The sequence below is a fragment of the Staurois parvus genome, unplaced genomic scaffold (assembly GCF_062004578.1).
Source record: "Staurois parvus isolate SC_StPar_1 unplaced genomic scaffold, SC_StPar_1.0 ptg000198l, whole genome shotgun sequence".
In the NCBI taxonomy this organism is placed as follows: Eukaryota; Metazoa; Chordata; class Amphibia; order Anura; family Ranidae; genus Staurois; species Staurois parvus.
The window spans coordinates 15378066-15393914 of NW_028317994.1; the positions used below are offsets into that span (position 1 = coordinate 15378066).

Below are 15849 nucleotides of genomic sequence, written 5' to 3' on the forward strand. Positions count from 1 at the left end.
ACAGCCAAATGAGCTTTGGTTGTAATTCTCCTTTAATTCTGAACTCCAGACAGATATTTATTTACTACAGGTACTTATATGGCGCCATAAAATGGATGCAGCACTTTACAGATATACTATATATTGTACATTCACATCAGTTCCTGCCCTCAAGGAGCGTACAATCTAAGGTCCCTCACATTGATACATACAGATACTAGGGTCAATTTAGACAGGAGCCAATTAACCTACCAGGCCTTTGGAGGCTGGAAGGAAACAGGAGTAACCAGGAGAAAACCCACGCAGGCACAGGGAGAACATGCAAACTCCGTGCAGGTGATGCCGTGGTTGGGATTTGAACAGATCACCCTATTGCTGCCAGGCAGAAGTGCTAACCACTTAGTCACGGTGCTGCACCCAGATATAAAAATCACATATTAATGAAACTCAACTAATTGTAACAAATTTAAATGCAAGCATCGCAAGTACCTGAATTTGGACTTGGTGTCAGTCTGTTGTTGGCTACTGTACAGTTTTGTACAGCAGTGCCCAGAGAAGTGGTGGGAGAAGCAGCACATGGAGCCAATTGTGTGCTGAGCTGAAAGAAGGAAACTCATAGGAGGAAAGAGGAGGAGAGGAGAGATAAGCTCATCACAGAGCTCCCTCTATTTCACTGTCCAGTCGCTGGGGCAGGGGGTTAGCTACCTGTAATCAGATTACTAAACCTTCAAAGCGGCTTTAGATTAATAAAAGGTAGCTACTAACATTTTTAACCAGGCCTGGTCAAATCTTGTGACTTCGGTCTGACGTATGTAGTACTCGCATTCTCGCTTTGATCCAACGCCAGCCAGAAAATCAGCTCAGTTAAAAAATCTGTAAACGCATGGACCCCAAACTTCCTTCTCCCCATCTAGAGCATGTCTCAGAAATGATGTCTTTTATCTTGCTCCTAAAGCAGGAAACACTTCCTATTACTACATGTGCTTGTAAAGTTCTTGCAGTGAAAGATGCTGGAAGATGGATCAACAGAATGCCCTGGGTCAGCTTCTATTGATATAGGCACTCCCCCTAGAAACTACATCTCCTTTCCCTATATACAGTGTGTTATAGGAGTGAAGGGAGCTGCACCATTTTGCAGGGAAACAAGTCAAAGTACTGAATACATGTAGAGAGGGACAGGAAGGGGTGAGGGATACGCAGAATCCTGCAGTCCAGCAGGGGACAACTCTGAAACTGTCTGACATTTCAGAACAGCAGAGTCAGCCAAAAGTAACAGCTGACCATATGCTGCCCGAATTTAGGCTTTTTCCTGACACAATTTGCTCAGTGGGTAGCCCTAGTGCTTCCTCGATTGAAAAATCAAAGGAGCAGGGCGGAAAACTGTTGGCCAAGCAGCAGCTTACTCCAATCAGATGCAGCTGCTGTTTGGGTATTGTGACAGCCGGCAGAGCCTGCTGTTAAAATACAATAGCCAAGGGGGAGATTTGTCTGTTCGTGCTATACAGAGGGTGAACGAAAAAGAACCTACAAGTTTATAGCCAGCTTAAAGTGGAACAGATTTTTCTTCTTTTTTCTAAATGGGGAAAACTGCATGTACTGCAGAGTACTTTTTTTTTTAATTTCATTTTGCAAAGACATACACTTGAAAGTATGATCAAGTTGTTCAAGATATCCTTGTTACCAGGGAAAATTTTCCTGCATCTGGACATACAGTAACAGCCTTTATCCAACAAGCAACATAAACAGCATTACAAAATATATGTATACACTAAAATGTGCAACCAATTTCTCCACACACCCATGCACGGGTTGTCAGTAAGCCTCAACATCCCTAAGGTCTCATTCACACCATGTGCGGAGGTGCGAGTTTTTTTTCACCTGCTTCTGCAAGGGAATAATGAAAAACAATTGTTTTCTATGTGATCTGTTTACACCACAACACTGGTATCATGTGCAGATTTTTTTTGTGCAGAAATCAGCAACAAGTATGCAGTTTTGTGCACAAACAAAACAAGCAACATCAACATTGTGGTGTGAGCAGGGCACATAGTGAACTATTTTTTGTACCCTTGCAGAGAATTAATGTTACATATTTCTGCACAGAAAAAAATAGACATGGACATCAACATTGTGGTATGAGCAGGGCACACAGAGAAAAAAAAAAAAGTGCCCTTGCAAGATTTTATTCTGCATATTTCTGTGCAGAAAAAAAACTTGACGTGACAGCAGCGTGAACAGGTCACATAGAAAACAAATATTTTGTGCCCTTGCAGAGATCTACTGTACACAATATGCACACCTCTGTACATGATGTCAACAAGCCTATGCAAGTCAAATCCAAATGTTTTATCCATAATCTGTTTTAGTGTATGGTGTGAACGAGGACTAAATGACCTGGGAATCATTGATTTAGATTCCCCTTCACTCATCACTGTCAGTGGGCAGTAATCATTTAATAAAGCTGTGTTGCAGTGGAATGCCATTTGAAACCTATACTTATTCCAGTTTTGAATAGCTGGAAAGAATTAGAACCTCTGTCAGAAATTTTTGGACGTCTGTTTCTCCACTAAGGAGATTTCCCTGCACTGAATAAATGAACAGGAAAAAAACAAAAAACAAAAAAAGACTAACAAATTCTTCCATCTACACAAACAAAGTGAATGGAGGAATCCCGAAACCCCCAGGAACAGCTCCCACTGCTGTCAAAATACACTGATTGGCGGCTGCTGCCAAATGCTTTCAGTTGCGGTTTACCCCTTCCTGCCTAAGGGTAAAAAGGGTTCATGCCTAAGCACAAATTTGCAACTTTGACATGTTAGTAAAACTGTAATTAAATATCACATAACTGCTTTCTGTATCCAGGTGGATTATACCTTGTTTTTTCAGGACAAATTGAGCTTTCTTTTGGTGGTAAATGGTAATGGATCTCTTTTGATTTTTTTTTTAATCATCAAAGGAAAACTGGCACAAAATAGTAAAAAAAAAAAATATATACCGTATTTGCCGGCGTATAAGACGACTGGGCGTATAAGACGACCCCCCTACTTTTCCTGCTAAAATGTAGTGTTTGGGCTATACTCGCCGTATAAGACTACCCCTCTTCCAATGCACACCAGTGGGAGGAATAGTGCCCCATCATTGATGTCAGTGGGAGGAATAGTGCCCCATCATTGGTGTCAGTGGGAGGAATAGTGCCCCATCATTGGTATCAGTGGAAGGAATAGTGCCCCATCATTGGTATCAGTGGGAGGAATAGTGCCCCATCATTGGTATCAGTGGGAGGAATAGTGCCCCATCATTGATGTCAGTGGGAGGAATAGTGCCCCATCATTGGTATTAGTGGCAGGAATAGTGCCCCATCATTGGCATTAGTGGCAGGAATAGTGCCCTATCATTAGTATCAGTGGAGGAATAGTGCTCCATCATTGGTGTCAGTGGGAGGAATAGTGCCCCATCATTGGTATCAGTGGCAGGAATAGTGCCCCATCATTGGTATCAGTGGGAGGAATAGTGCCCCATCATTGGTATCAGTGGGGGGAATAGGTGCCCCATCATTGGTATCAGTGGCAGGAATGGTGCCCCATCATTGGTGTCAGTGGGAGGAATAGTGCCCCATCATTGGTGTCAGTGGGAGGAATAGTGCCCCATCATTGATGTCAGTGGGAGGAATGGTGTCCCATCATTGGTGTCAGTGAGGGGTGGAATAGTGCCCCATCATTGGTGTCAGTGGGGGGTGGAATAGTGCCCCATCGTTGGTGTCAGTGGGGGGGAGGAATAGTGCCCCATCGTTGGTGTCAGTGGGGGGGAGGAATAGTGCCCCATCGTTGGTATCAGTGGGAGGAATAGTGCCCCATCATTGGTATCAGTGACACCAATGATGGGGCACTATTCCTCCCACTGAGACTTGCTGACCCTGTTCTCGTATGGTGCTGCTGCAGCCAGCATATGTGGTTGCAGCAGCACCTCTACACAGCACACTTACCTGCTGCTCCGGCACTCAATTTTCGCGGGGCCGCTCGGCTCCGCCCCCTCACCGGTGATTGGCCGCCTGTGTGCCTTTCCTGAGCTACAGTTCTGGCGGCCAATCACCGGTGAGGAGGCGGAGCCGAGCAGCCGCACGAACATCCAGTGGCCGAACTGAAGGAGACGCCGCGCTTCCAGGACCGGATCGTCGTGGGACTGGATCCAGGTAAGAGACATCAGCCCCTGCAAACCCCTGTACTTAATGCCGCAGCCCCCCTAACATGTGTACCGGCGTATAAGACGACCCCCGACTTTTGAGAAGATTTTCAAGGGTCAAAAAGTCGTCTTATACGCCGGCAAATACGGTATATTTTTTTTTTTTTAATTTAACTGTAAATTTCTTGGTATTACAATAATTTACCCCCCGAAGAATAACCCAAAATAATTTATCCTGCTCCTGACAATTGAAGTGATACCACACGTGTATATTAGTCGTTGTTTGTACCCATAGTAGGGCCTACAAACAATAGTGAACATTTTGCATTTTCAATATAATGCCTAAAAGAAACTTGACGCTAATTTTTTTTTTTTTTTTTTTTTTTATTCTACCCACAATATGCTGATTGTGACCTTTGACCCCAACCTTGACAAATCTTGATAGTTAATTTTTTTCCCCCTTTTTTTAAAAAATATATACTTTTGTTTGTGTATATCTTCCTCTCCTGCAAGAAGAGAAAGATACAATATATCATTCCCATCATTCAGAAGAGGAAATAAACATAGGGGAGGGCTCACAGTGACTGATCACTGTGATAGCCAATCAAAGGCTATCACAGCAATCAGGTGACCCAGAACCAAACGTACGAGACCTGGACCTCTCAGTGAGAGCCCAATCTCTGTGCTAGGAGCAGGCTGTGAAGTACACTCCCAGCACAAAGAGAAACACATATGCGGCCCCATGGAAAATGACCCACTTGGATGAGGCTGGTGGGAAGTGGTTAAGAAAAATCTTCCAACATAGGTCAAACAATCAACTTCTGTTGAGAGGGAACTGCCAACACACTGATCAGAATTTGGTGGGCCTGCTGAAGGGCTCATTTACACAGGTGGCAGTAAGAATAAGTAAATGAGGTGCAGTTTTACCCCCCCCCCCTTCCTTTCCCTTGGACTGGCCAGCCACAAGTTAACCAACCACATTAGTGAACATTGCTCCAGTCAAAGTGCTGCAAAAATTGTACAACGGGTTGCGCTCAACAAGCAGTACCTCACCAACCAAGACTTCTATTAGCAAATGGCCCAAGGCCGCAAATCGCCCAGCAAGCGCATATAGTGCACACAGTTGTGACACAGTGCTGCAGGCTTTCAAGGGGTTAAAACAGGCATTCGGGCAGCAACATATCAACTCCGTGCTGCCTGTCAAATGCCTTTGAAAAATGATCTACTGTGGATAGCTTTTCAGAGGGGCAGGAATGGCCGCAAGTGTAAAACGAGCCTTCAGGGAGGAACTAGTGTGCTTTTTCTCCTTTGATTAACCCTGTGCTTTTTTTTTTTTCCTCTAGAGTGTTAACACGGTTCTTGACAAAATGGAGAAATCCAGGAAACATTTTCTTATTCCACAATATAACCTAATGTGCATGCACACATACTGCAAACTGTCTGAGAAATAGGGAGATGTCCCTTTGAGTTGCTGCAAGCAGTTCAGAACAAATGCAAGCTTGCTATCAGTAAAATCCCCATGGCAACGGCATGCTAAATGAGACATGTAAAAAGAAAGCAGACAAGAAGTGTAACTGAAACACTAGTGCAGCCTAAACGGAGCGGTCCCTAAACACCAGGTTTTGTTATTGCTGGATAGAATATCATTTCACGGCACCCAGAACGAGCACATCAGCAAGGAAGAAAAACGAAAAGAAAAGTCAAAAATGTTCTAAATCGTTTTTTTATAGTTAAAAACAAAACAAATTGACAGTCTGTCCTTGAGCTTTAGCGGCTGCCTTCCGCCATGCCTCTGTTCTGGGTGCTTTCTCATATTACGGCTTTTACACTTCAGCACGCTTCTCTAGCTCCAGTCTTCAGTCATTCCGAGGATGTTTATCTTTTGTTCGGGGACTGTATGCTCGTTATATATATATTTAAGTGAGGATAGCCCATATTTCAGATCTATGCGGCCAAGATTTAAATGTGGCTACTCGCCTCCGCACATCAGCACGCCTCTGTAGCCGCTGACTTCCACCATTTTGTGGATATCAGCACAGTTCTCTAACCACTGCCTTCAGACGTGCTGAGGACGTCTCTCTTTTGTTCGAGGACTGTGCTCGCATTTTGTGCATTCTCACTCTATGTATTTACAACTCGCTGTGGAGAACGCCAGCTTCGTTATCCACCATTCCCTGCATCTTCAGGACGTCTGTCACATTTTAGGAACACGTTCATCCTGTGTGCATTCTCCTTGTATTTACATCTAGCTAAAACGGCTTCTGCAGATCAGCGTGCCTCTGTAGCGGCTCACTTCCACCATTTTGTCGATGTCTTTTATGCTCAGGGAAAGTCATCCATTGTGTGATTGCAGGTTATATACAGATCAGGATAACTGTCCCTATACAGAATTAAAAGGAACACAATACATTCAATGCCCTTATATTACATAGTTAAATGTCAGAGTCTGAATTATTTTCTGTAAAGCTGAACTACAGACAGATATGAAAAAAAAAATTTATAGTTATTTCAACTAATTTAAATTTTTTAAAGTGGTGGTAAACCTCAGACATGAAATATGAACAAAGCATGTGTTGGGCAGCACAGTGGCTAAATGGTTAGCACTTCCACCTGGCAGCACTGGGGTCGTTTGTTCAAATCCCAGCCATGGCACCTCCTGCTTGGAGTTTACATGTTCTCCCTGTGCTTATGTGGGTTTCCTCCAGGTACTCCAGATTCCTCCCACACTACAAAGACATGCTGGTAGGTTAACTGGATCCTGTGTAAACTGGCCCTAGTATTATTATACAGGAATTATATAACGCCAACAGTTTGCCCAGCGCTTTAGAATATAACGGGAGACAATACAGCAACAATACAAGAGGAGGGCCCTGCTCCTTGGAGCTTACAATCTAAGTGTATGTATGAATGTAAATTAGGGACCTTAGATTGTACACCCCTTGAGGGTTAGGGACTGACGTGAATGTACAACATATATGTAAAGTGCTGTGTAAATTGATGGCGCTATACAAGTACCTGAAATAAATACGTGTAGTGTGTTGTAGTCTATAGTGTGTACTTGTCTCTATTAAGAGCATCAAGTGTCATTTCTGTCTGCTGCTTCATTCGTCTGCTATCAGCATGAATCACTTCTGACAAGTCTTCCTGACACCAAGAGAAAAATGATATGAGGGATCTCCAGCAGATTGACACCCTTAGTTCTGTTCCTGTGTGCAGGGGTGTGTCCCCCTTCCCTCCAATTAGCTAGAATGTAGTTTCAGTTCTCCACCCCTTTTTTTCTGAACACTCAGAAAGCTATATATATCCTGGACATTGAAAGGCTGTAGAGAAGAGAATAAACAGGTACAACTTCTATAGGAGGATTTGTTTCATCTCTGTGTATCACCTGAGGCCAGTAACTTCACTGGATATATGTCAGGGTTTACAACCAATTTAAAATGCAGCTACCTGAATCTGTCCTGACATCTGCCTCCTGTAAGGCACTGACAAACCTGTATTTATTTATTTATTTCAGGTACTTATATAGCGCTGTCCATTTACACAGCGCTTTACATATATATATTGTACATTCACATCAGTCCCTAACCCTCAAGGGGTGTACAATCTAAGGTCCCCAACTCACACTCATACACATACTAGGGCCAATTTAGACAGGATCCAATTAACCTACCAGCGTGTCTTTGGAGTGTAGGAGGAAACCGGAGTACCCGGAGGAAACCCACGCAAGCACAGGGAGAACATGCAAACTCCATGGTCGGGAATCGAACCCATGACCCATTTACTGCAAGGCAGATGTGCTAACCACTAAGCCACTGTGCCGCCAGGTTCACATATCTGTGTCCGTGCGGGCCGCGATTTGTACAGGCATGAGAGCCCATTCATTTGAATGGACTCCCGTGCCGCGGGACATGCAGAGAAGTAGTCCCTGCACTTCTTTGGAAATCACAGCCCGCATGGGAACCTCGGTTCCCAGTACGGTTGCGATTCCATTGTGGGCTACGTGCCTTTAGAATTAATGCCACCCGCCCGCAGGTCCCACATTCCTCTGTGTGGGTGGTGCGGCTGCAGGTATTTGTGTGGGTCCCACAGCGGCACCAGCCACACAGATGTGAACCCAGCCTTATACACGTTTAAGAGGACATTTCATAACACAAATGCATGCAATGATTTTTCAATTGTGCCATTCGCACTGAGTATTTACCATCATTTAGGTTCGGTCAATGTACCAATTAGCGTTTAGAAAAAAGTAGAATTCTCTGCATCCAAGTTATGAATAGGTAATGTAAATGTGGATAAACAAGGCTAAACCTGCATTAACAAAAAAATATCTAAAAGTCATCTGGGAAGCATAAAAAAAGTTTTTTACTTTCCAGATCACTTCTCCTGTGTTTCGAAAAGCAGAAAACCAAGAATGCAAATGTGAATGAGACCTTATTTTCCATACTCAGCACTCAGATTGCAGGAGAGAGAGTACTTCAAGCCAATCGAGCTCTGCCACATGCAGCAGAGATTGATTGGCTCAAAGTACCGATACCCTCTCTTCCAGTTTGAGTGTTATACTAGGGATAAAAATAGGCTGATATCAAGATTCAAGTCCTTACACTAGCAAGTATGAAGTAAACATGCTGACCGAAGGCTAGGGGAAAGGAGATGACTTGGCTCTTTCATTGTCCAATCACCAGGCTGAGTATAGAGGAGTGACCAAGGTGTTGCTTAACGGCGGAAGAGAAAAGTCAGGTCACCAAGTTTGCCAGATTTGCCTGAAGTTCAGCAATAAAATATGGCATACTAGAATATATTTAAAATCAATGTGCAGAGATACACTTTATATTAAATCCTGAAAAATAACAATGCATTCTGCAAAGTTTGTACCTTTAGCAATACACAAAGGAGCCACGATTTGTAATACCACAAATAGCATATTTGAACGTAAAACTTGAAGTTAAAGTAGAACCTTAGGAAACACTTTTTTTTTTTCATTTTGAATAGAGCAAGGGAGGGTTATAACCAGTCAGTGTTTTTATTTTTTCGCTGTGTCCCATTGCAGAGATTTCCCTTCACTTCCTGTCCCAGGAAGGGGGTAAAAAAAAAAAAAAAAAAATTGCCTTTAGTTATACTTTAAATGCCAACTTTCTTTTCAAAGTGAAAAGATAATCCTACTTTAAGCACAGTTATCCCCAACCTGTCCCCTGCTCCCTCTTTGCCTTTTCAGTCAACAAGCACCGCAACGCGTTTGTGATGCCACTAAAAAGGAATGGCACCTAAGCACGTGTTGTGTTTTATCAACTGCAGTGAGATTTGGAATTGCGTGTTAAATCACGGCAATTCTGCCTGCAATTCAAAGTTGCAAAGTGTGAATGCAGTCTTACCCTAGGTTCACATTTAAGTGTTTTCCGTAGCGTTGTGCAGAAATGCAGTACAGCCCATTTAACATGATTTCCAATAGGACAGGTTCACATCTCTGCATTTTCACCCGGTGCGTTTTTTGGAAAGGGTCAGGGACTTTTTTGAACGTAAAAAGTTGCGTTTTTGGTTCTATAGACTTCCATGGAAACGCTGCAGAAAAGCATGCAGTGTTTTTGCTGCGTTTTGTGTTTTAAAACTGCCTAGCAACAAGAAAAAAACGCTTCAAAAACGCAATGCAGAAAACGGGTCAAACGCAACCTGCATAGGTGTGAACCTAGCCTTAGATTATGCAATTTTACTTCCTGCAACCACGGGTTGCAGTAATCAGGATAAAAATCCAACATGCTGGTTGTACCCAAGTCAATTGGTGGATCGACTTGAGTACAATCAGCCTGCCCACGCATAGATCAGATCTTGGCCGGTCCCTGCTAAACTGACCGAGATTCACACCATCTATGGCTGGTTTAAAACTCATACTTATAGCTGCCCCAACTGGGGTGAAAAATAGCCAGATTTTTAGTACACCACACCTTGTAAAAGCATGCATTTGCAGTGTAAGGACATATAGGGTTCAAATAGTAGATGATTTAACAGGAACACAAGAAATGTAGCAAATGAACAGAGCATTGTAAAGTTCTAGAAAGAACAGGAATAACTTTGTCGTTGCTAATGACTTTGTCTACTCCTCTGCAGCACAACAAGGCCTATGCATTAAACTGTTATTTGCCAGGTTAATATTCAAAAGCAGTACAGCAATTGTGAGCGTTGACTGCTATGATTGGGCTGCTTAATAGTTAATTGGTTCCAGGAAGCTGTTCTCTCATTATGCTTGGCGAGTCACGTCATTGAGGCAGTTCCACAGCAGAGGGGCAGACGTCTTACCTCCCATTGTTAACAGTGAGAGATCTGCCCATACATGGGCAGCCTTGTACCGTACCCTCTCTCATACAAGGCCTTCCCACCACGTTTTCCCACATTGTTCATTAAACTGTTACAGTGAAATCTCTGATAAACTATGCCATTTTCAAATATACCGAAACCAGAATTTTCTAATATGCACATTGCTAAATAGTCAAAGTTAATCGATTAACACTGGACAAACTTTGCATATTTGTAACATGTCACCACCTCTTGTTGACAGCAAGAAATCTTATTGATAAATTATGGGTCTGTGACAGTTCAGTCAGTTACTATCAGATTGACATGTTAAGGTTAGTTAAAACCTAAAATAAATGGGCCGTAAAACAGGCATGTTATTAATTGCATTCTTTCACTGACAAAAACACATTGGAGTTTTGGATTTTCCATGGAGGCACCCATCTACTGTAAGCTTTGAAAGAAGCTTGTGCCACTCACTAAAGAAAGAAAGGGACGAGCACCACAAACTGCTGTTGAATGAGTTATTTGTTATATATGCTGCTGTAGAATGTGTAATTATTATTATTATACAGGATTTATATAGCACCAAGAGTTTGCTCAGCGCTTTACAATATAACAGGAGACAATACAGCAACAATACAGTTCAATACAAGAGGGTTAGGAGGGCCCTGCTCCTTGGAGCTTACAATCCAAGAGGGAGGGGCTATTGGTACAAAAAGGTAATAACTGTGGGGGATGGACTGGTAGGAGGAATAGAAGATTCCATTATTAGCTGAAGGCAGGATAGGGTTCCCTGAAGAGATAGGTTTTCAGAGATCGCCTAAAAGTGAGTAGAGTCGGCGATAGTCTAACAAAAGGTAAAGAGTTTGAGAGAATGGGGGATGCTCTGGAGAAGTCCTGGAGACGAGCATGGAAGGAGGGGACAAGGGAGCTAGAGAGTAGGAGGTCGTGTGAGGAGCGCAGAGTACGGTTTGGGTGATATTTGTAGACAAGATTGGTGATGTAATTTAGCGTTTGGCAAGCGTTGGTCCGGCGTTTGCGGAGCATTTTTTAACGCTCGGCAAATGTTCCGCAAACGCTGCATGCGCGGTTTAGCGGCGGTTGCCGAGCGTTAAAAATGCCCCACAAACGCCTATAATGAAGTTTAAATGGTGTTACCGCTCCGCAAACGCCCAGAGCAGCACCATAGGCTAGAATAGGAGGCTTCAACGCCTCCTGACTTGACCAGAGGCGTCCGTTTTGCCGGGACGCCAACGCTCCTGTTAGAACAGCACCATGTGCTGCAATGTGCAGAATTGTCCGAGGCGTTTGGGAAACGGTAAAAACGCTTCCAAAACGCCTCTCTGCCGCCTGCACACAACGCTAATGTGAACGTAGCCTTAATGTTATGAACTTTATTCGTAGAGCAACAGGAAGCCAGTGGATGGATTGGCAGAGAAGGATGGCAGATATGGAACGGTTAAGGTGGATGAGTATGGCAGTAATTTGTTATATATGCTGCTGAACAAGAGGTCCTTGTGTTTTTCAAGGTTTTTTTTTTTTTGTAGTCGGTAGTAGTTGCTTAGTGTTATTTCTAAAATAACTTCCGTGAATACTTTGTCAAACCCTAACCATTATATACACATAGGCAAATACAAATGTTTTCCATTATGAAAAGGTAATTTAACAAAGTGTGATGGTAACATTCTCCAAATAAAAATGAATTGTATTGATAAGCAAAATAAATAAAAAATGTTTGTACTTACCATTAAATCCAAGCTTGTCTCTGCATGACAATGCCTCCAAATGCCATTCATCAGTTTTGTGAGAAAGTAGTACATAAAGACCAATTGCAAGAGGGGTGGGACCTAAATCCCTCCATGGACTCCAAAAAATAGGTTTTACGATAAGTACACAAATCCTATTTTTTTTATTGTCCATTAAGGAGTGGGTGGGCAAAGCCACTAGCGAAACCAATAGATGTGTAAAATATAAGTGGCATCAACTCCTGAACAGTGGCTTAAGAACAGGTTAGGTAATATGGAGAAAGACATTGCCAAGGAGTGACATGTATGGTCAACCCCATGTTCAGAATTGACATTAGTTACACGAAGGAGAAAGAGCCATTATCAACAATGTGAAGGACAACCAATCATCCAACTTAAAGGAAAAGTTCACCTTTTAGACAAAAATAATAAATGCAAATTTTTTACAGGTTAAAAAAAAAATGTGCATTTATTATTTTTGTCTACAGCAGCCTGGAAAGCATTGTACCAGCGATCAGTAGATTGCTGATGCCATACAGGTCTTCTGTAGACCTGTCAGAATATCTGCTTGCCGTACAGGAAGCATTGATGGACTAGCACGGCACTCCACAGCAGGGTTCTGATCATGCGATAGCTATGACTGACTGTCAGAGTGGTCACAAGATTGGAAAACTCCAGATCGCAAGTACAGATTGGGAGCTTTTAATTCGCCGCCAGTAACTGTGCTGGGAGTGCACACGGCACGCGCTCTCAGCATAGTTCTGTTTATCTTTAGGCATGCATATATGCGGCTTCTCAGCATTAAGGCCCACCCACAAAGAGGCTGCATATATGCGTACAGCCAAGTGGGAAGGAGCTAAACCAGTGGTAAAGATGGTCGAACAAAAGAAAACTGCTGGTGTGAAGGCCTAAGCCTAGCACACCACAAATCTTTGAATTCAGGGAAAGGAAGCTTGGGCAGATGAAGTATGTACACAAGAATAAAAACATACTAGAAAAACAGTCAGAACCTTAGATAAGGTGCCATTATCCTTGCTTGCTATCTGGACAAGAGAGGTCTATAACATAAGGGATGTTTCCAGACAGGAAGTAATCTCTAGATAGAAGAGGTCTCTAAATATTAAATTGAAACGGAGAGAGTAAGAATAGAAGGATAACAACGCACAAGTGTTAAAAAAAAAAAAAAAAAAAAAAAGGAGAGAGTGGGGTTAAAAACAAAAAAACAAAAAAACACCTACTTTGGGGGGGGGTGAAGTTAATTTTTAATTCCAATAGCCAATCAAGGAAGCAGAAGGACAAGGAATATATTTACTATACACCCAAAACAGTTGAAAAAAATGTGACAGCATTATTAAACCCTGTCTAACTGTAAACAGCTTAACGAAAATATAACCCAATATTTCATATTCCTGATGCCTACTGTACCATGTACTTGTATAAAAAAAAAGTATCCTGCTCTGTTTGTATTACTTTCTTTGTGTGAAATACCTGGTGTTCCTGCCAGTCCCTCTGCTTTCCTAACAAAAGCTAACCACACTAGGCAAGAAAGCACATCAGCCTGTTCTCCAATGGTCAGACTTGTGCTGACACTCCCCCCTGCACAGCCATTCACTGGGAAGATTAATGTTCTGCTGTTTCTCCTTCCTCACCTCCATATGCAGCCAAAAACAGAGCATATGTGATCACTTTAAAAATAAAATAATAATTATGTATGTGTTTTTATCTATAAACAAATGGTTTACTTTTCATTTCTATTTAAACTGAATGGGTTGCTTTATAAGGTGAGGGTTTACATATACTTAAAGCAGAGGCTTTTACAGAAGTCCATTGTAAAACAGCCATTAAAACGTCTAGCAGTTACATGAACAGTACTTAGCAAAAGTCTAGCAAACCACCGCACGGATAAACCATTGTAAAAACAGCATCAAGCAGAGACTTTTATTTAAGCAACTTGTAAAATTGCTAGGTCATAAAAAAAGTGGTTCTAAAGGCTCAAGAGTTTTTTCCCTTCATGCATTCTACACATGAAGGTAAAAAAAAAACCTGTGTGTGGAAGCGCCCCCCAGCCCCCCTTACCTCTGCCTTCTCTCGATTCAGCGATGTCCACAAGAGCCTCGGTTCTCTGGTGACACTCACTCCTGATTGGCTGAAGCAGCAGAGGGAGCCATTGGCGCCCAGAGCCGTCAATCACAGCCAGTGGGCCAATCAGGAGCGGGAGGGGTCAAAATCACAGCTCCGTGTGTGAAAGGACACAGAGCCATGGCTCGGGAGCGCGCCCGCTTGGGTGTCCACATAGCAAGCTACTTGCTATGAAGGCATCTGACAGGAGGGAGTGGCCAGGTGCGCCGCCAGGGGACCCGAGAAGAGGAGGATCCAGGTTGCTCTGTGCAAAACCACTGCACACAGCAGGGAAGTATAACATGTTTGTCATTGTAAAAAAACAAAAAAGACTTTAGTATCACTTTAGGGCAGGGGTGTCCAAACTTTTTTCAAAGAGGGCCAGATTGGATGAAGTGAACATGGTGGAGGGCCGAACATTTTTCCGAACATTCTTTGAACCATTACAATTAAATGCAAATAAATTATTTTATGCCAAGTTAATTGCAAACGACATACCTTTCATTTCATAACATTAAGATCAACTGACAGCTGAGTTTTCACAATGTATTGAAAATAAATTAAAAAAAAAAAACTTACCTGCACTAATGTGAAGGGTGAAAAAGGTAGCTGGAGCTGAAGTCTCTGCTCGGCAGCCGGGAGGGGAAGAGAAACCCACTTCACGCTGGGAGCCCGGCCCTGACCTCACCGCCCTCTGTCGCTCCCAGCGCGGCGCAGTCACGCATGCGCACTGCTCTCAAGCAGAAGACTGTCTGCCACAGAAGGGAGGGCCGTGCGACAGCCGCATTTACACAGACCAGGGAGAACCAGGTCAGGCATGCGCACTGTCCTCTGCTCTCAAGCAGAAGACTGTCTGCCACAGAAGGGAGGGCCGTGGGAGGGCCACATTACACAGAGCAGGGAGGGCTGTTGGAGGGCCGTATTAAACCGACCCCCGGGCCGTAAATGGCCCGCGGGCCGGACTTTGGACATGCCTGCTTTAGGCCTTAATGCTTTTTGTAAACAGTTTAGAAGGTGGGTGAGGGAATAAACATTCCTGTCCAGACATATTCCATAAATCCTGACCTGATAAAAGGACAGCTGTATTAAATGTCTACACAACGTATAAGTAAATCACTATTAAAGTGGAGCTGTAATAAATAAATAAATAGGAAAAAAAAAAAAAAAACAGCACATATTGCAAGCAGGCAGGATATTTTTTTTTTAATGCAGAGGAGAAATACTAGGTCTCTTTAAAGTTGTTTCTTATCTGCCTGTCTGCACTGTACACAGAGATGCGCACACACAGCCCTGTGTACCTTTTGTGGCATCTGAAATGAATGAACATGCACTTACATCATCCCAGCTGAGACACTGAACACAGATGAAAATTGGTTCCCAAAAAAAACACTGACCAAAGAGGTCAATGGTTGCTGAGGGGAGCTCAGGGACATCGCAATGCTGGAGTGAACGGGAGTAAAGCCCAGCTTTTATTTTCATGCCGCAGATGCTATAATATACAGAAGGCTAACTGGTCTTAAATGTCCCAAGAAATATATTCTCC

General features: G+C 43.0%; 1 protein-coding gene across 1 annotated transcript in view; it reads right to left on the reverse strand.

The window, feature by feature from the left end:
* UHRF2 (ubiquitin like with PHD and ring finger domains 2) overlaps positions 1-15849 on the reverse strand; it is a 135483-nt gene that overhangs the window by 80209 nt on the left and 39425 nt on the right. The window lies entirely within an intron of this gene.